This window comes from Dipodomys merriami, unplaced genomic scaffold (genome assembly GCF_024711535.1).
Source record: "Dipodomys merriami isolate MVZ:Mamm:240054 unplaced genomic scaffold, mDipMer1.0.p SCAF_47, whole genome shotgun sequence".
NCBI classification, from domain to species: domain Eukaryota; kingdom Metazoa; phylum Chordata; class Mammalia; order Rodentia; family Heteromyidae; genus Dipodomys; species Dipodomys merriami.
Genome location: NW_027206035.1, coordinates 1025010 through 1047669, shown reverse-complemented (window position 1 = coordinate 1047669; position 22660 = coordinate 1025010). Strand labels below are relative to the sequence as shown.

Below are 22660 nucleotides of genomic sequence, written 5' to 3'. Positions count from 1 at the left end.
GCACAAATGCCAAATAAACTCCTCTTGCTTGTTGCATCTGCTGGTTTGGAGTCTTGGTTTCTGGAGTGCCCTCCCGTTGAGAAAGTATCCCAGTGAGTCTGGGGTCTTTCAATTGCAAAATTACTGTACAGAAGGGTCACACTTACATAAGCAAGGCAATGACTACATTTCCTAACAAGCATTGTTAACTCCTCCTTTATTATTCCCCTACTATCCCTTCCCTTCCACCTCCACAAGTCCACTCACCTCCTCCCTTCCCCCACCTCAATTGTAAAGTTCATTTTACAACATAGTGTCTTGTGCATCTCATTGTTACAATGGGTGAACCTGTATTCCTATTTAAGCATTTTCTTTTTCTCCTTCCCATCCAAAAATTAGAAGAGACTATATACAAGATGTAGGTGCACCAACTTCAAATACAGTGAAAATAAGTGATTTAACATGGGGTCCGAACATATAAAGAAACAAAAAAAAACCATACTGAACGTTATACGTATGTGAGAAACAATAGCAAGAAAGAAAAAACCACTTGTGTCACTAACTTCGGTTCATTTACCTTAACATAATCTTTTCTGGTCATATGTACATAGCTTTTCACCTTTTCTGCTTATCCCAGACATATATTAGTTATTGAAAATTAGAGAAACCATGGGACTTATGTTTGTTTGGACTTGGCTTATTACACTTCATAATCTATTTCCCAAGTCTTTCCACTTCCTAACAAATTAGGCAATGGAATGAAAGGAATTTGCCTGTCATCCTTAAGCAGGGGCCATGTTAATCTTCTCCGTATCATTCCAAATTTAGTGTATATAATGCTTCCACAATACTTCTCAGGGAGCAGAGGAGGGAAGGCCATCCCTCACCCTCCAGTACTGGAGATCTCCATCTTGGATACTGACAATGCTCGGTGGAGCTGCTAGCTCCAACTTAAGCCTTGGATGAAAACTAGAGTCATTTAGTAGGTCACAAGAATCTAAGCTGACCTGCCAGACTGAGCTCCACCCAGGGAAAAGTCACCCAGCTCAGGCGCTAGCCCCAGGAGTGGCTTTCTTCACTGGGTAATCAGAGCCAGAGGCTGCCCCTCCTTTAGCAGCCTTGACAATCAATTGAAATTCAGTAAACAGAAACCATGAGAGTGACTCCAGGCTGGGCTCTGTGAGTTTATCACAAACTAGCCCCTGGGAAAAGCTACTGTTTGCTGAAAGGCTTCAACACTACCCAGAACCTAGCCTCATCACAGCATCTCCAAACTTGAGGAAAAAGCCGTCTCCCTCTTTTGTGATACTCAAAGCAGATCTCCCTTCCACTGAACTAACCTGGGAGGAGGATCACAAAATCCTGGGTAAAGCAGAGCATCTTTCTGCCTGTTCAAACAAACTGACTTAAGAAACCAACCAAGCCACAGGAAAATCAAACACCACAAAAAGACCAGAGACTCCAACCTGAGGCTGGTTATGGACACAAGGGAGATACATGATTTTTCCTACCCCTCACAAAAATTTTGTTTTTTTTTTTTTTTTGGTACCATTTTTAAAAAATGTTTTTGGAAACTTTTTTTTAATTTTTACATTTTTTGAAAAAAAATTTTCTAGTAACTTTTTTTTCTCTTATAATTTTTATTTTAGGAGTATATGTGTGTGTGCATGTTTCTTTCTTTACTTTTCTTTTTCTTTTAAAAAATTCTTTTTGTTTTTTGTTTAGCTCTACTGAACTTTTGATCTTTTCTTCTTTTTTCTTATCCATTTCACCTTTTCTTCTCTTTTGTTCTTCTTTATGTGACTTAATTGTTGTTCTGAACATCCTCAGATAAACCCGTAGTCGATTAGTAGACCTTATCCCCCATTGTGTACACACTTAATCCACAAATTCATTACTCAATTCAAAACCTCTTAGACTTAAATTCCTTAATAGCACCACTACCTCTTTATACCTATATAATATTTTAAGTATTTTTATTTTTAAGTTTTTCACATCTCCTTTATATTCCTCCCCGTCTCTCATTATATTCACGTTCTTCTCTGAATAGTTTGTATTCCTTTCTGCATCATATTTTTAATTTTTACTTTTCTACATTTTGGTCACTTTTTTTCCCTTTCTCTTTCTTCTTTTTTTCTCTCTCTCTACTTTCATCCTATCCAACTTATTTCCTACTTTGAGATTAGGACTCAGTTAACTCTCCCTGTCCCTTCCCACATCACTCTATTCTTATTGTTTACCCAAATCTCTCCCTAAACCTAGTAATTTCTGGTTTACCAAATTCTTCTTTGTGGTTCGCAGCCGATTAATATATAGTTGTTTAATGTTGAATAGATGTATCTGTTGAACTAGATTGTATCTGCAGAATATTGACTGTGCAAATACAGACTTTGGGTGATTCTTTCCTTAAGAAAGCGTTCTAGCAAAAAACTGGTGTTATTTTCATCCCAAATGGGCAGAATAAGTTGGAAAAACACAAGAAAAATGGCAAGTCCGGGTATTTTCACTCCCACTCATGATAATCAGGGGACAGAACAGATAAAGGAAAACTCCACTGCTGGCAAACATGATAAATGAAAATATTGAAAACATACAAAGGACTCTGTATGAGCATGTTAGGGAAAGAGAGAAGACAAACAAAAGGTCAATGCAGGAAAACATTGAAAACCTACAAAGGACTATGTATTAGTGTGATAGGGAGAGAAAAGTGGCAATCCGAAGATTTATACAGGAATATCATGAGCGTGAGGAAGGTACTCAAAAAAATGATACAGTATTTGCGTGAGCAGATAGAGAATACTCAAAGAGAAAGGAAGGAAAGGCGTGACCAGGCTGAGAACACGCAAAGTGAACAACAGGATGGCATGAACATCAGGAAGCTAAGCAAAGAGTAATACAGGAATTGAGAGAGCAGGATGAGAATACACAAAGATCACTAAAGGCATTCATGGGAGCCATTAAAAAAGAGCTGAAGGAAGTCAGGGAGACCACAAATGGAATGCTGAATGGAACCCAACAGAAGGAATGGAAGTCCAAGGAAACCATAAAAAATCAAATAAGTTATTTCAGAATAAACACTGGACACCCAATTAAGGAATTTAAGACGTTCATTCAAGATCTAAAACAAAGCTGCAACAAAGAATTTGAAGCCATCAAAACTGACTAATTAGAAGGATAGAAATTAAAATTAAATTAGAAAGTCTTGACAGCAGGTTAGACCATGCAGAAGATCAAAACTCGGGGATTGAAGACAGCCTAGATATTATAGAGAAAGAACATACATCCATCCAAGACAAGTCCAAGAAATATGATAGATCTATCCAACACTTGGAAGACACCATCAGAAGGCCTAATCTGAGGATAATGGGTGTAGAGGAGCACCTAGAAACAGAAGTTAATGGTCTAGGAAATTTGTTTAACAGGATCCTAGCAGAGAACTTCCCAAACATACAAAAAATAGGCCTATTCAGATATAAGAAGCTTTTAGAACTCCAAATAGACCAGAACAGAATAGAACATCCCACAGTCACATTATAATACACAGGATCAACTCAGACAAAGGAAAAGATCCTTAAAGCTGTGAAGGAGAAAAGATTAATCAGCTATAAAGGGAAACCAATTAGAATCACCTCAGATTACTCAGCAGAGACAATCAAGGCAATAAGAGCCTGTAATGATGTATGCCATGCCCTCATATCAAACAAGTACCAAAGAAGAATACTCTACCCAGCTAAACTCTCCTTCACAACTGAAGGCCAAATAAAAACCTTCCATAGCAAAGAAAAATTGAAACAATACATCTCCACGAAACCAGCCTTACAAAAGATTTTTAAAGATGTCCTACATATAGAAAACCAACAAGACCATAATAAAGGCCAAGAAACTGCACCCAAACTGAGAATCCAAGAACCAAAGGAAGAACCCAGGTTTAGGGGCCCCCAAGAAGGTGGATAACAAGGCAGGAACCCCCAAATACCTCTCAGTCTTATCTCTCAATATTAACGGACTTAAGTCTCCATTTAAGCGACATAGACTGTCTAGTTGGATTAAAAAACAAGATCCTTCTGTCTAGTGCCTTCAGAAGTCACATCTAGCCCGTAAAAACAAACACATTTTCAATGTTAAAGGCTGGACCAAAATCTACCAAGCAAGTGGCCCCCATAAACAGTTGATAGTTACAATCCTAATATCAGATAAAATAACTTCAAATTAAAATTTGTGAGAAGAGATAAAGAAGGTCGCTACAAGCTATTTAAGAGATCCCTCCTTCAGGAGGATATTACAATTCTAAATATCTATTCTCCAAACAATGGAGCACCCAAATTTATCCAATAAACACTACTTTCCCTCAAATCCAACATAGATCCAAAGACATTAATTGTTGAGGATTTTAATGGACCAATCTTCCCAATAGAGAGGTCAACTCGGCAAAACCAAAACAGAGAAACCGCAGATCTAAACAACTGCACAGATCAACTAGTTGTTACATCAATGTACTGAATATTTCACACAGCAGCATCAGAATGCATGTTTTTCTCAGCAGCACAGTGAAAATTTCCAAAATAGACCACATTTTAGGTCACAAAGCAAACTTGTACTAATTCAGAAATATTGAAGTTATATCATGCTTTCTCTCTGACCACAAGGGAATACAATTAGAACTCAACACCGAATGCCACCAAAGAAAGTCCTGTAATACACAAAGGCTGAACAACACACTATTGAATGACGAGTGGGTCATGGAAGAGACTAGAAAGGAAATTCAAATTTTCATGATATTCAACAAAAATGAGCACACAAATTACCAGCTCCTCTGGGACAGAGCAAAGGGAGTACTCAGAGGCAACTGTGTAGCTCTGAGTTCCTACATCAACAAATTGGAGTGATCTGAAACCAACAATTTAACGAGACATATGAAACTCCTTGAAAGAGAGCAGCAAGATAAACCCCAATCCAGTAGACGGAAAGAAATAATTAAAATTAAATCAGAATTAAATGAATTAGAATACAAAAAAGTATAGAAAGAATCAAGAAAACAAAGAGTTGGTTCTTCGAAAAAATTAACAACATTGACAAACCCTTAGCAAATCTTATCAGAAAAAGAAGAGAACACACCCAAATAAATAAACTCAGAGATGAGAGTGGAAACATCATCACAGAAACAACCAAGATTCAGAACATTATAAGGGAATACATCTCAAAATTTTATCTAATAAGTTTGAGAACTTGGCAGAAATGGACATTTTCCTAGCAAATATTGACATGCTAATACTAAACGAAGATGAGTTAAACCATCTTAACAGGCCCATATCAAGCATTGAAATAGAAACAGCAATAGGAAACCTCCCATCTAAGAAAAGTCCAGGACCAGATGGTTTTACAAAGGAATTCTACACAGGCTTCAAAGCAGAGCTCACACCAATACACCTCCAACTCTTCAATGAAATTGAAAAGAAATCTCACTACCGAACACATTCTATGAAGCCATCATATCCCTCATCCCAAAACTACGCATGGACTCATCAAAGAAAGAGTACTATAGACCCATTTCTTTGATGAACATTGATGCAAAACTTCTCAACAAAATTTTGGCCAATCAACTTCAACAATTCATCCAAAACATAATTCACTATGATCAAACAAGATTCATTTCAGGGAGGCAAACCTGGTTCAATATACGCAAATCAGTTAATATTATTCATCACATCAACAGGGGCAAGAATAAGAACCACATGGTTATCTCAATAGATGCAGAAAAAGCATTCAACAAGATCCAGCACCCCTTTATTATGAAGGTTTTGGAAAACTTAAGAATCCATGGAACATTCCTCAATACAATAAAAGGTGTACATGACAAACCTAAAGCCAGCATTATACTTAATGGTGAAAAACTAAAGCCATTTCCTCTTAACTCAGGAACAAGACAAGGATGTCCACTCTCTCCACTTCTCTTCAATCTAGTTTTAGAATGCCTAGCTACAGCAATAAGACAAGATGCAAACATAAAGGGGATCCAAATAGGGAAAGAAGAGATAAAATTCTCCCTCTTTGCAGATGACATGATCTTGTACTTAAAGAATCCCATAGACTCCACTCCCAAACTAATCAAGCTGATTCAAAACTTTGGCAAAGTACCAGGTTATAAAATTAACCCCCCAAAATCAATGGCTTTTCTGTTTTCCAACAATGATAAAAGTGTGGCTGAAATTAGGAAACTACTCCATTTGTAATAGCCCCACAAAAAATAAAATACCTAGGAATTAACTTAACCAAAGAAGTGAAGGGCCTCTATGATGAAATCTTTAAAAACTTGAAAAAGAAGATCAAAACAGAACTTAGAAATGGGAAAAACTTCCACGTTCCTGGATTGCAAAGATTAACATCGTAAAAATTGCAATACTTGCCAAGGCTATCTACAAATTCAATGTGATACATATAAAAATTCAAACCTCCTTCTTCAAGGGAATACAAGAGGCAATCCAAAAATTCATATGGAACAATAAAAGACCCCGAATAGCAAAAACACTCCTCAACAGAAAGAACACTGATGGAGGAATATCAATACCAAATTTCAAACTCTACTCTAAAGCCATAGTAATCAAAACAGTTTGTCACTGGCACAAGAACAGACCTCAGGAACAATGGAATAGAATTGAAAACCCAGAAATGAACCTACAGACCTATAGCCATCTAATCTTCGATAAGGTAACTAAAAAAATAGAATGGAAGAAAGACAGCCTCTTCAGTATATGGTGCTGGAAAATTGGTTAACTACTTCTAGAAAACTAAAGTTAGATCCTTACATATCACCCTGCACCAAAATCAACTCGTAATGGATCAAAGACCTCGGAGTCAGAGCAGACACTCTGAAAACATTAAAGAATGGAATAGGAGAAACCCTAGGTCTCTTTGTAACAGGCCGAAATTTTCTTAATAGCGTCCCAGAAACACAACAAATCAAAGAAAGGTTGGACATATGGGATTGCATGAAGTTGCAGAGCTTCTGCATGGCAAAGGACATAGCTAGCAAGATCAATAGAAAGCCCATGGATTGGGAGAACATCTTCACTAGCCATAAAAAGGACAAGACTCTCATATCTACAATATACCTGGAACTCAAAAAAGTAAATCTACCAACAACAAATCCTCAAAGAAACAACGGCCCAATAAATATGTGGGCTAAAGGGTTAAAGAGAAACTTTTGTGAAGAAGAAAGAAGGATGACCAATAGACACATGAAGAAATGCTCAACCTTCCTAGCCATAAAATAAATGCAAATTAAAACAACATTATGATACGACCTCACCCAAGGAAAATAACAACAGATGCTGGAATGGATGGGGACAGAAGGGAACATTACTTCGTTGTTGGTAGGAGTGTAAACTTGTTCAACCTCTTTTTGAAACTAGTATGGAGGTTCCTCAAAAGACTCCACATAGAGCTCCGCTATGACCCAGCAATCCCACATTTGGGAATTTACCCAAATGTTTACAAACAAGACCACACTAAAGCTACCAGCACAACTATGTTTATTGCAACATTATTTACTATAGGTAAGATATGGAACCAACCCAGATGCCCCTCAGTAGATGAATGGATCAAGAAAATGTGGTATATATACACAATGGAATTCTAACCCTCCATCAGAAAGAATGTGAGTGCCCCATTTGTTAGGAAATGGAAAGACTTGGAAAAAATTATATTGTGTAGTAAGCCAAGCCCAAAGAAACATAGGTCCCATGGTTTCCCTTATTTGCAATATCTAGTATATGTATGAGTCAAGCAGTAACGGTCAGATAAGGTGATGTTAGGAAAATGAACCCTAAGATATGTATTTAAATGTTTTTTTTTTCCTTTCATTCATTTGTTTCTAATGTATTTATAAGATTATTTCTTAGTTGCTTTGTATGTCCCTCCCCCATAGTATAACCCCTGCTTTCACTGTATTTGATGTTGGTATAATTTGTGGAGGGGAAGGGGAAAAACAAGTCATTTAAACAAGGATACAGATGTACCCGTTGCAACAATGAGAAGTACAAGTTGTCATGTCGAAAACGAACTTTACAACTTTGGTGTATGTGGGGGGTGAGGAGTTAGTGGGGGGGCGGGGGAGGCTGGGGAGGGATAGGAAGGGGAAACAATTCTTGATAAAAAATATACTGAATATCTTGCCCATGTAATTTTAACCCCTCTGTACAGTATGTTACAATAAATAATAAATAAAAAATAATTCCAGATATTTATTTTTCAAGGGATGTGTAGGAGGCAGAATTCAATTATTCTATACAAGGGACCTGTCATAATGAAAAATACAGTAAGTGTTAAGGTTTGTTAAAAGTTTTAATGTTTGAAATGTATTTAATTTGGGGTATTTGCTTATATATGCCCAAACTAGGTCTGTTTGGCAGGTCATAATTCTTTTCTATAAAATAGTTAAGATTCATGGTAGCAGATCTATACCACTAAGTATGTACATTTCAGAGTTTAGAAACTTTACTAATGAGACCTTGCAAAGTCTCAGTGTAAAGTACCAGAATAAAGAGTTGACTTTGTTATCTACACAGTTTCTATTAAAACTATAGCACTTCCTTACTTTATATGTTAGCGAGGAACAAATGAAGATATAAAACATATACAAATTAGAAGGTGAACCACAAATGGTAATCTTAGTGGGTGACTTTAACCACTACTCATAGCCTATAAAATTCTTGTTGAACATCATAATCTTAGCCACTGTTAACTGTAAAGAAATATGACAATAATAAAATCTAATATATAGTACAATTTAAATACTGAAAACACTGGTAATTGTTTTGTTTTTTATTTTATTAATCATTAATACTTAATTATCGGCTTTCTTTATTTGTAGCATTGTTTTCCTTGTTGTAATAGGATACAACTTTTTGTAAGTTGTCATTAGGAGGTACTTTGTGAAGGTTACTGGGATAGCCAAACCATTTTTTATAGGTGCATGTAAATTTAAAAAGAGGAAAATTAATAACAACATATTTATTTTAAAAATGGTCAAGTAGAATCTGAATCAGGAATACTGATAAATGTCCACACTTAAAATCCTAGACCTAGGCTGTAGCAGAGGTATTACAGTGTTGAGGCCAAAAAAGTGGGAGACTGTGTTTTGTTTGTTTGTTTGTTTTTTAATTTGGATTTTTTTGGTCATGAGGCTTGAACTCTGGGGCCAGGGTTCTGGCCTTCAGCTCAAGGCTAGTGCTACCACTTGAGCCACAGCACCACTTGCATCTTTTTCTGCTTATGTGAAGCTGAGGAATCAAACCCACGGCCTCATGCATGCAAGGCAGGCACTCTACCATTGAGCCACCTTCCCAGTACCAGAGAGACTGTATTTTAAAAAATCATCTAAACAACATTTGCTTCTGCTTTGGGTTATATAATGAAATATATGAATATCTTTTTACATTTTGTGCATTGTTGTGCTTCTAAATATATCATAACTTCATCCACTTTATCCTTTTTAAAGTCATGAAATATTTCTGACAGTTTGCTTCTGTGAAGATTGTTTTGCATTTATAATTTCTTCTGAGTCATTTTTATTTTTTCAAAATCACTTTATATTTAATGCTGATGGGTATTTACACAGAGACAGGGATATAGAGGATTTAGTTTACCAAGTGAACATTAAAAGTAGACCTCAAAAACAAAAATCAGCCTTAACACATATTTTCATATCTTTCCCCACATTCTCCCTAAAAGATGACAATATTAAGAATGTCTGAGGGAAGCTTTTAAGCTCCAATTTTCTTGGGCTTCTTAGGTTTAGAATTCTTAAATTACAGGTTGTAATGGAAAAAGATATTTTGGCGCACTTTGCCCTTCAGACTGTATCTTGTTCTTTCCTTTTCTCGATTCCATTATTAGAGATTTTTCTCAGAGATGACTCAATCTCAACTTTTCCCTCTTCCTAAATGGACAAATGAATTTGCAGACCAAGACTCTTAGACAGAAAGAGTTTAAGAGCATGAATCTAAGATACTTCTTTCATACACCATCCCTACAAAGACACACGTACCAAAGCAGGATACATAGTTTCATATTTTTCTACCAAGGCCAAGGCATGAGGATGCTTGCTTCTGAGGGTGCCTGTTTGGGGCTCTTCTTGATGTTGCAAATTAACTTTATATCTAGTTCCATTATCAGCTACCAAGGATGGCATGTTTATACCATCAGGAGGTTGGCTCAACAGGGAGGCTGGATGTGTCACCTATGAGGGCTCCAAGGATCCCTCATGAATGGCACAGATGATCTGTGTTGGAAATACAGTGGGCAATTAAGGTATCCTACAAACACCTTCTCTGCAAAGCAAAGTTTACTTCTGTGGAAGGCATTCTGTCTGTCGCACGCTCAAGTTGAATAAACACACTGGACAGGCAGCTCACCACTGGCTCCCATGAATTTGAACTTTGGAATCATCTTTCATATTGGCTCAAATTTTTGACTCCTTTCAAACTAGTCAAAAGTTTTAATAATCAACCAAATCCAGAACACCTGGCCATTTGAAAAATAACCAACTTTTACCCAGCTGGTGTTCTACCACTAGTGTCATGCCTCTAGCCCCTGGTACTTCTCTAAAATAGCATTGGCAAGGTTTTGACTACCTTTACAAGGGAAGTGCTTATATCAGTGAAGCACTTCAAGATTTAACTTCTACAATTCTCCCATCTGATTTTGCTTTCTTTTCTTCCAACCAATAAGCACTGACTTTCCTATTCAGCAGTATCCAATAAGATATTTTGATTTTAAAAATGGTTTGTTTAAGGCAGATTTTCAGTCAGTTACTGAACCAAACCTGTTATACAAGACCTAAAGCAACCATGCACACATTACTATGAAACAATTACTAAAGAGGTAAATATTGACACAATAACTCATTGTTAAAATGCTTGTTCTATCATCAAACTAGTAAAGGGATCTGCCAACACATAAAGACACACAACCTTTTTTAAGTGACTGGGGGCTGGTCTTGGGTTTGATTTCATGCTCTGGGCATTGTCCACTTTAGCCACAACTCAAAGCTACCACAATGTAGTATCTTTTTTACAGCCTCATTGGAAATAAAAGTCTCATCTTTCCTGCCTGGGTTGGCTTCAAACACAGATCTTCAGAATTCAGCCACCTGAGCATTTAGGATTATACTCAGCATCATCTAAGTTTTTAGGTAATTTTTTGCCAGTATTAAATCCTTGTAAGTCTTTCTGTAGCATTGGCCTCCAACCACCACAGAGATTCCCTTTGAAGTATATTTATTCTTTTATTTTTATATGTCTATTGTAAAAATACTGTATAGAGGGGTTAGTTACATGAGCAAGGTGAAGCATACATTTCCCATCAAGCATTGTTACCTCCTCCTTTGTATTTCCCCTACCATCCCTAACCTCCCAGCTCCAAAACTACATTATACACTCTTTCCCACACCCCCTAAATTGTAAAGTTTGTTTTTCAACAGTGTCTGCTGCCTCTCATTGTTACAATGGGTCAACCTGTATTCCCATTTAAGCATTCTGTTTTTTCCATTTCTCTCCCCAAACTAGAGAAGTGTATATACAAGATGCAGAGCACTAACATCAAACTCATTGGAAACAGGGGTTATGCTGTTTGGGGGCGGGCAGAATATAAACAAACAAAAATCAAATGGAACATTATAAATATGTTAGAACAATAGCAATAAAGAAAAAAAACCACTTGTGTCTCAATGTTTGGGCTCATTTCATTTATCACCTTCTTATCTGGTCAAGTATCTGGTCAAGTATCGTATTTAGACCTATTTCTTTCCCATTCAATCCTACCAGTGGCTCCTACTTACTTTTCCATGGTGGCATTTTCAATTAACAAACCCTGCTGATAAATAAAAGCACATATTGGAATAATTTGATTATGGAGATCATAGATTGTGGAGATCAACAGAATAAAACTAATTTGAGTTCCTGTTTCTGGTTTCTAGCTTTAAACTCTTTGGAAAATTTTCAGGCGTCCCTAAGTAGCATAGTTATAAATATGAAGTTTGAATGACCTGATAACTAAGAAGTCTCTCCTCAGTAATTTATGGTGTTTGAGAATGTTCATGTGTGGGTTGGCCAATGGAACCAAAGCACAGATTCTACTCCAGTTGGCCAGTAACAACTCCAATAGTGGTCTCATGAAATACCACCAGACATTTCCTCTGGCTATGATTAGTACTTATTGCTCACCTCAAAGGATTGGCCTTCACTACATCCAGGTATGTTTCCCGGAAATGTCCAATTTTCCCCAGGTAATTGACCTGGAAAGAATGGAGCTGGTCAGTTTCAGGGGGTTTTGAAATAGACTCTTGTTTCTGAGAAGAGCAACAGCATGTTCCAAGTTGTCTCTGATCACATTTCCCTGACACACAATCATAGCAGTACTCTGTACGTGCATGAAACATTTTGTGACTTTATACCAACAAACTGAATTTGACTCTTTATTTGTAAGCTAAGGTGGAAAATGTAAAGACTCTTCACTTTACTTTTTTGTTTCTCTAGCACTCAACAAATATATTCTTCAATATTTCTGGTAGAGTACATCCATTTACAGATGAGAAATGAAAGGCCAACAGTCAATGTAATGAGTAAATAATGCTACTATAATTTGTGTCTGAGCTCTTCACTCTGTGTGCTTACAAGAACCAGTAATTTGGTGATGGAGAGGACCAATATGAAAAGACTATGGGGAAAAATACTTTGGAAAAGTGGCTTAAATCTAGGTGATCATTGATGATTACATGAAACAGGCTGGTGTCAGGGGCACAAAAAAGGAGTACATAGAAATCATATTAGTGACAGAAACTGAGAAAATGTTGATCATTCATCTTAACTAATGGGCAGGAGTAAAAGGTTAAGAAGAAATCTGAAGTGTTCTATGTCTCTGGCCAGGCAACTGTATTAGTGATATTCTTGGCGATAAGGACTACAGGTGGAAATGATGGATTTAGGGGAAAAAAGTCTCCGATAGTTCTAAATTTTATATTAAAAAGATGTAAAGATAGGTCTCTTTAGACATAATAAAAATACCTATGACCAGAAATATGAAAAAGAATAGTAAAATCGTGGAGCATTTTTAAAGGGAAGACGAAATGGAAAGTTCTGACAAACTGTGAGCAATGTGAGCACCAGTTAGGACAAGATTCGAAGAATGAGATAAATAAGGAAACAAGAAAGTAATAAACACAGATTTACAGAAGTAAAGAAAGGAAAAAAATGCAGGGAGAAAAGGTCAAAACTGTTACAGAGATATTGTAAGAAATATGCTATTTGGATTTGAAAACTAAAAGGATATACACAAGTTCAATAAGAATAATATTTTTGTAAAATGATAGAGATATGTCATATTGATAAAATTTTGAGATATGAATGTGAAGCCATACAATTCTGGATCCAGGAATTCAACAGGTCCTGTTGATTTTAAATGTTGGGAACAAATACTTTTATCCTGACCTTAAAAGAATTATACAGATGTAACTGTCATGAACTTTACATAGAGGTACTCTGTGAATATTTTTGAAACCTTTGTTTAGCCATGAGATTGTAGATTGCACTACAGCACAGACAAGTCTAAATTCTCCTACAGTTCCAATGAGTTACCCATGTATCCACATCATTTTGGGATTTTATTGACATATATTTAGATATGTTTGGGTATCTTATCAGTCTATCCATTATAAATGTAGGAAAAGTAACACCAAATATTAGGTTGAACATACAGCTTCACTGAAATGTCCCTAAGGAGCCTTTCAATTCTAGTATAATGGCTTATTTCAAAATGCTTTAAATTCTACATCCTGTAATGTGAGCATAGGGTTATACTGTGGAACTTTCCCCTTCAGATAGTGAGCACTACCCTATTGCTTAACATGGAGAAAGTACCCTCATACATAGACTGGGCGAGGGCAAACAAGAAGTGGTAGTTGGACAATGTTCTTAGCAGTTTGTACAGATGAAATGGGAATAGAGTAACTGTGAACTCAAAAGGAACGTGCAAAAAAAAGACAAAGGCACAAAGTAGAATGTGCCAAGGAAATGCTGAAGGACAATTTCAGGTGTGAGGGTGTGTTCAAAGTACAGTCAGATGATGTATTTGGAGAACTCGGGAAAAAACTGCTTTAAACCATTCAGGGACAATCATATAAGTAGAAGCCCCTAACTCTGACTCTCTAATCAACACCAACATCATCAATTTAGGGAGTATTTTCAAAGAGCAAAGTGAGAAAAAGAAGACTCATCACAGTTAGGGGTCACGTTGAAGTAATGACAATCACATAAATGTTCTTATAAATTTTCACTTATTTTGGAGCATTATAGTGGCAAAAAGCCAAGTAAATATCTTGTATGAATCTAAATTAAGTGGGAGGTAGTATATTGGTCTCTTTTTAACTTGAAAGTTATAGATTATATCTTTTTTATTGTGAAAATAAATCAGAGAGAGGTTACAATTGAATGGAAAACATAATGAGTATATTTCATTTTTTACTAGTTTTTTTTTATTGTGAATATACTGTACAGAGGGGTTAAATTACATGGGCAAGATAATGAGTACACTTCTTTTCAAGCATTGTAGCTACCTCCTTTGTTTCCAATTCCCATTACTTCTCATCCCACATCCCCCATACACAGTCCTCCCGCACCTCCTCGATCAAAGTTGTAAAGTTCGTTTTTTGACATAACGACTTGTACAGTTCATTGTTACAATGGGTCCACCTGTATCCCTAGTTAAATGATTTGTTTTTGCCCTTCCTCTCCACAAATTATAACAATATCAAATGCAGTGAAAGTAGGAGTTATACCGTGGGGAATGGATATACAAAGCAACAAATAAATAATCTTATAAATATGTTAGAAACAATCGCATGAAAGAAAAAAAAAACATTTGAAAACTTATCTTGGGGTTCATTTCCCTAACATCAACTAATCTGACATTTTCTGCTTGACTCAGACATATACTAGATATTGTAAATAAGGGAAACCATAGGACCTATGTTTATTTGGCCCTGGCTTATTTCATTTAATATAATTTTTTTCCAAGTCTTTCCATTTCCTAACAAATTTTGCAATGTCATTCTTTCTGATGGAGGCATAGAATTCCATTGTGTATATATATCACATTTTCTTGATCCATTCATCTACTGAGGGGCATCTGGGTTGATTCCATATCTTAGCTATGGTAAATAATGCTTCAATAAACATAGTTGTCCTGGTAGCTTTAGTGTGGCCTTGTTTGTGATCATTTGGGTAAATGCCCCAAAGTGGGATTGCTGGATCATAGGGGAGCTCCATGTGAAGTTTTGGAGGACCCTCCATACTGCTTTCAAAAGTGAGTGAACAAGTTTACACTCTCACCAACAATGCGGTAAGTTTCCCTTCTTTCCACATCCCTTCCACCAACCGTTTTTTATTAGAGTTCTTGATTACAGCCTTTCTATCTGGGGTGAGGTGGTATCTCAGTGTTGTTTTGATTTGCATTTCTTTTATGGCTAGAGATGATGAGCATTTCTTCACGTGTCTATTGGCCATCCTTTACTCTTCAGAGAATTTCTCTTTAAGACTTTAGCCCGCTTATTTATTAGGCAGTTGTTTCTTTTTGGATTTGTTATTGGGAGATTTAATGTTTTGAGTTCCAGGTATATTTTAGATATGAGATTCTTGTCCATTGTGTGGCTAGTGAAGATCTCCTCCCAATCCATGGGCTTTCTATTGATCTTGCTAGCTATGTCCTTTGTCATGCAGAAGCTCTGCAATTTTATGCAATCTCATTTGTCCAACCTTTCTTTGATTTGTTGTGTGTCTGGGTCTTTATTAAGAAAATTTTGGCCTGTGCCAAGGAGACCTTGGGTTTCTCCTATTCCATCCGGTAATGATTTAAGAATGTCTGCTTTGACTCTGAGGTCTTTGATCCATTTGTAGTTCACTCTGGTGCAGTGTGATATATAAGCATCTAGCTTTAGTTTTCTACAAGTAGTTAACCAGTTTTGTCAGCACCATTTACTGAACAGGCTGTCTTTCTTCCATTCTACTTTTTTATCTCCGTTATTAAAGATTAGATGGCTATAGGTCTGTAGGTTCATTTCTGAGTTTTTAATTCTATTCCAATGTCCTGAAGTCTGTTTTTGTGCCAGTACCAAGCTCTTTTGATTACTATGGCTTTGTAGTAGATTTTGAAATTTGCTATTGATATTCCGCCAACACTGTTCTTTCTGTTAAGGATCATTTTTGCTATTCAGAGTCCTTTATTGTTCCCTATGAATTTTTGGATTTCCTCTTCTATTTCCTTGAAGAATGAGGTTGGAATATTGATAAATATTGCATTGAATTTGCAGATACCCTTGGTAAGTATTGCCATTTTCATGATGTTGATCTTTCCAATCCAGGATCATGGGAGTTTTTGCCACTATCTAAGTTCTGTTTTGATTTCATTTTCAGCGTTTTAAAGTTTTCATAATAGAGGTCCTTCACTTCTTTGGTTAAGTTAATTCCTAGGTATTTTATTTTCTGTTGGTCTATTATGAATGGAGTTGCTTTCCTAATTTCAACCACATTTTTCTCATTGTTGGCATAGAGCAAAGCCATTGATTATGGGGGGTTAATTATATCCCCTGCTACTTTGTCAAACTTTTGAATCACCTTGAGTAATTTGGGAGTGGAATCCATGGGATTCTTTAAATACAGGATTATGTCATCTGCAAAGAAGGAGAGTTTTACTTCTTTCACTATTTGGATCCCTTTTATGTTTTCATCTTGTCTTATAGCTATAGCTAGGCATTCCAATACTAGATTGAAGAGAAGTGGAGAGAGTGGACATCCTTGTCTCATTCCTGAGTTAAGAGGAAATGGATTTAGTTTTTCACCATTAAGTATAATGCTGGCTGTAGGTTTGTCATATACAGCCTTTATTGTAGTGAGGAATGTTCCATGGATTCTTAATTTTTTCCAGAACCTTCATCCTAAAGGGGCATTGGACCTTGTCAAATGATTTGTCTCTATCTACTGAGATAACCATGTGGTTCTTATCCTTGCTCTTGTTGATGTGATGAATTATACCAATTGATTTGAATATATTGAACCAGCTTTGCATCCCTGAAATGAATTCTGTTTGATAGTGGTGTATGATTTTTTGGATAAATTGTTGAAGTCGATAGGCCAAAAATTTTTTGAGAAGTTTTGCATCAATATTCATCAAAGAAATGGGTCTATAGTTCTCTTTCTTTGATGAGTCCCTGCCTGGTTTTGGGATGAGGGTTATGATTGATTCATAGAATGAGTTTGGTAGTGAAAGTTCTCATAGAAGAGACATTAAAAATGGAAAAAGAAAAACTTAAATTTCAAAAGTGAAAAATTTAAAATTATTTAAATTTAAAGAAATGATTTTGAGAGAAGAAAAGGATAGGATGACAGGAGGGGAGGAATAGAAGGGAGACATAAAAAAACTAAAAACTAAAAGTTCTTAAAATTAGTTACTTGAAAATTACATAAGTAAAAAGAGATAATTCTGCTATTAAAGAATTTAAGCCTAAGAGGTTGTGAATGGAGTAATAAATATCTGGGTTAAGTGTGTACATAATGGGGGATAAAGTTTAATAATCGAGGAAGGGTATATATCTGGGGATGAGCAGACCAGCAATTATGTCATGCAAAAAATAAAGAGAAAATACATGAAAAAAATCAAAATAAAGGGGGCACTAAATGGTCAGAAGAGATTTAAAAACAAAGCATACATACATATACACCTAAAATAAAATTATGTGATGAAAAATGATTAATAGAATATAAGTTGAAAAATATAAATTAATAAAAAGTTACAATAAGAGTTCTTTGATTTTTATTGGGGTGGGGGAATGGGAAGGTCCTGAATCTCCAGTGTGTCCATAAAGAGTCTCTTGGTGGAGTCTCTGGTCTGCTTCTGGTGTTTGATCTTCTGTGGCTTGATTGGTTTCTTAAGTCAGTTTCTTTGAGCAGGCAGAAAAATGCTCTGCCTAACCCAGGATTTTGTGATCCTCCTCCCACGCTAGTCCAGTGGGAGGTGGAACTGCTTTGAGTATTCCAAAAAAAGGGAGATGGGTCTTTCCTCTAGTTTGGAGATAGTGTAATGAGGCTAGTTTCTAGGTATGGTTGAGGATTCTCAGCAAACAGTAGCTTTTCCCTGAGGGGCTAGTTTCTGAGATACTCACAGAGCCCAGCCTGGAGCCATTCTCAGTGTTTATGTTCATTGAATTTCAATTGATTGTCTAGGCTACTTTCGGAAGGGGGAGCCTCTAGCTCTATTTACCCAGTGAGGAAAGCCACTCCTCCATGGGCAGAGTTCCTCTGCTTGGGATAGGTGACCTTCCCATGGGTGGAGTTGAGCCTGGCTCATCAGGTCAGGTTCCTGTGATCTACTTCCCAAGGCTTCCAAGGCCTTAGTTGGAGCTAGCTTCTCAGCTGTGCCTTTGTCAGTATCAAAGGTGGAGATCTCTGGTGGTGGGGGAAGGATGTCCTTCCCTCCTCTGAACCTAAGAAGGAGTGAGGATATCAGGGCTCTACTCACGCCAGAGTCTTGTTTCCTGGGCCATCTCTGGTCTGCGATCTGCAGGATGAAGATATCTGCTCCTTATCAGTTCTTGCTGGTGTTGAGTAGAATCTGTGTGCTGTCTGGCATCTTTGTCTTTGACTCTGTAGGTATGGCGGCTCCCGCCTGTGCTGCTCAGATCTGTCTCCTTGCCTGAATTTTCCCTCTCTGGCCTAACTCTCTGTACTGTGCTGGCAAACTGGGTGTGATTCTCTAGCCTAGAACTGTTCACTGGAACATTAAACCTGCTGTCTATGAGAGAGATTGTTTAGCCTCCAACTTCTCTTCTGACATCTTCCTCCAAATTCTAGATTATGTCTTTCTATACTCTAACTTAGGATAATGATCTGCTGTCAGTTATTTTCTTCTCTTCCCCATCTTTTGACCTTGCACTTACATAACTTTCAATTAAATAGACATACTTGAGCATGCATTTCCAAATTCTTCAAAATTATCTGAATTTCTTCATACTTCTGGCAGCCTCCTATATCTTTCTCAAGGGAATATTTTGTCACTACTATCCTGCCTAATTCAGTTGAATATATACATTACACTCTCATCCATATTTCTCAACACTTGTACCACCAAAAAAATCCTTCCTTACGTAGAATTCATGATTTAAGTATGTCTGGAGAGGTGGCATCTGTCATTTTTGAATGACCCTAAGAGATACTTACATGCAATCATGTTTTAAACCAATATGCCACTCAGTAGATGAATGAATTGACAAAATGTGGTTTGATTGATAGATAGATAGATAGATAGATAGATAGATAGATAGATAGATAGAGGAATTATATGCTTCCAATTCATAAAGAAATGGAAAGACTTGGAAAAAATCCTTCTAAATAAAATAAACAAGACACAAAGAAACAGTTTCCATGGTTTCCCTCATTTGTAATAATAGGAAATGTCTAGGATAGTTCTAGCAGATGAGCAGAATGCCGCAAAAGCTATATATATATGTATAGGACAATATAAGATCTTGTTGAGCAAAATGAACACCTAGATATGGAAATGTAGGTTTTACTTTGTGGTTGTTGTTTTTAATGTACTATGTGATTTCTATTTTCTTTTGTGTATTCCCCTTGGTTTATCCCCTGCTCTATTTGATTTTGGTACTTGTTGATTGTATATATCATTATCTTAATTTAGCAAGGGAAGAAGAACAAAAAAGTGGGGAGACAAAGAACAAAGGGAAAACCAATTCAATAGCAATACTCACAAGACAACATGTTGAAAATTTACATTACATCTTGTGAGGGGTATTGGGGTAAAGGAAAAGTGTGAGAAACATGAGGGAGTGGGTAAAATTTAGACATGTTATGTATTCACTACTTTATAATTACTGCAACCCCTAAAAATAAGTTCCCTAAAATATAATTTCACTGTATTGCTATAGTAAATATTATTCCATGTGTATTACCTTTTTTAAAAATGAATACTATTAGGCATCTAATTTGAATTAATGACTCCTTTCTTTATCAGAGGTTCTCCAACGTGAATGTTATCCAACTATACAATATTTTCACAATATACTTGCCATTATTTTGAAAAAAACCCAATAATTTTAGTTTTGTCTCATAGTGAAACAGAAGACGGTTTAATTCTCTGGAATCTCCTAACTTTTGAAACTGAATAATTGTTAAGAGGACAGAATATATATGTTCTTCAAAATTCCTACAACTACTAACTTTTCATTTTCAAATTCTGAACCTTCCACACCAGAGATATTAAAAATAGTACCTGATTGCATGTTATTTAATTCTGCAATAGCTGCAGTTTCCAATGGGGTGTTTCATATTGAGAAATCAACAGAAAAAATAGCCACATTCTAGTAGAGGATATAGCTACGAAGCATGTGTAATAATTACTTCCTCAAGAGTAAACATTTATTCATCATATTGAGCTATTATGTCTATGACCATCAATCCCAAACTTTTATGCCATGAAGTCATCTTAGCTCAACAGTTTCCAACTTGTAAGGTGCACCATAATATTCCTTAATTTACATCATGAATAGCTTACCTCTATTGTGGAAAAATAGTACACTTCTGCTAATGTGATGCCCTTCCTATTGTGGAAAGAACACTACACTAAACATTGCTGCATCATTTCCCCCCAGTGGTATTCTAGAAATCAGAACACTTGCAAATATTATTTATATTTATATTTTTTATCTATCATAGGTATTCATGAGGTTAAGATCAGAAGATGATGGTTCAAAGCCCACACAGGCAGGAAGATTCTTTACATTCTTCTCTCCAATAAACTGATCAGGAAAAGCCAGACACAAGTGGCATTGATGTTGAAATGGTAGGGCATGAACCTTGACCACAAACAGGCTCAGAGAGAGTGGCCAGACCCAGAGTTCAAGTCTGAGGACAAACCAAAAAACAAAATAAAATAAAAACCAACTCTAACCTTAGCATTTTGCTCATTGTATACAGAGGCATGTAATTAAGGAAATTTCCTCCTGAATTATGAATAGATTGAAGAACCAATTCATCACACAATTATTTACTTCGTATCATGTTACACCAAAGCCTCAAAAATTGCTTTTTCTAAATTTGTTAATTAATATCATCCAATTGTTGGCAACTCTGTCTAGATTATTCACATTATCAGTTTATTCATGAACTGTTGGATTTATCTATTAACTAAATTCTAATTATACCTCCCTTGAAAGAATATTTTAGGCAAATAGAATGCCACAATCATAGGCGAATTTGTCAATTATACCCTCTACTTAAAAATAATTTTGTAGTATCCTATAGAATATAAAATTACAAAGAAAACCAAAATATTTATTTTAAATCTAAATTCTAACTTAACAAATTCTTCAAAGTCCTACATTAAATGAACTTTGTTATGTCTCCAGGCTTAAATATTTGTAATCCTTCATCATTTCTTTGGAATCCAACAGAATCATGATTACTTTCTCAAATTTTTTATCGGAAATCAGGAGCCATTTTGCATCTAGTAATGTTCTGTAATGAAGAGAGCATTTAAAACACAACTGAGGAGTATATATGAATTGCATTTCAATAGGAAACTTGACTACTCAAAACATAATGGAAAAATTAGCCCAAACTTCCTACTGTGTATCCCTTTCTTGTTGTTCGGAATGTTTCATAGAGCCAAAATTATACTATTTGGTCCAGAGAAGGTATCGCTATGTATATGCATTCTCTAATCTCCTGTCTTAGCCTGAGTGCTAGACTACCAGTCTTGTATCACATTGCCCTGCCATAGTTTGTTGGTTTATTTAATCTAGATACAGACTAGCAATTCTGAACTTCTCCGATGATCTTATCCATTAGACTGACTGCTCAGACTGTTTATGTACTATTTTCAAAGACATTCTAACATTTGACACAGGATATGAACATTTTGAGATGCACCTGCAGGGGTCTGTGATTCATTCTTCCATGGATCCGATACCTTTAATAATGATTACTTGACTTTTCTATTATCTCTGGTCTCTACCTATGTAACACTGTCAAACATCTTTGAAGAAATTTCACTTGAGGACTTCCAATAATAAAAATTATCACTTGATCTAGTCTTACTCAGGATATATTTTCTATTATTTTCTAACTTTTCTCCACATTCTGAGAGTTGTTTCATTTGTGCAGGTGTTTGCTCATATAAGTGCCTCTATGTGTATGTGTATGTTTGCATGGTGCATGCAAAAGCCTAAGCAACCTTATTCAGAAATCTTGCTCATGACTAGTATTCCATCACTTGATCGCACGCCTATATCCTAGTTACTCAGGAGGCTGAGATCTGAGGATTGCAGTTCAAATCCAGCACGAATAGGAAATAAATATTCTGAGGCACTTATTTCCAATTAACCACCAAAAAACTGGAAGTGTCACTGCAGCTCAAGAAGTAGAGTGCTAGCCTCGAGCTGAAAAACGGAGAGACATTGCCCAGGCCCAGAGTTCAAGCACCACCACGATCATCAGAAAGAAAGAAAGAAAGAAAGAAAGAAAGAAAGAAAGAAAGAAAGAAAGAAAGAAAGAAAGAAAGAAAGAAAGAAAGAAAGAAAGAAAGAAAGGAAGAAAGGAAGGAAGGAAGGAAGGAAGGAAGG

The 22660-nt window shown here is 36.2% G+C and overlaps 1 non-coding gene across 1 annotated transcript; it reads right to left on the bottom strand.

Moving 5' to 3' along the window:
- Nucleotides 1-720: 720 nt before the first annotated feature.
- On the bottom strand, nt 721-828 carry LOC138808710 (U6 spliceosomal RNA). Its single transcript, XR_011366586.1, has one exon. It is a non-coding gene; the product is annotated as a U6 spliceosomal RNA (small nuclear RNA).
- Nucleotides 829-22660: the final 21832 nt, after the last annotated feature.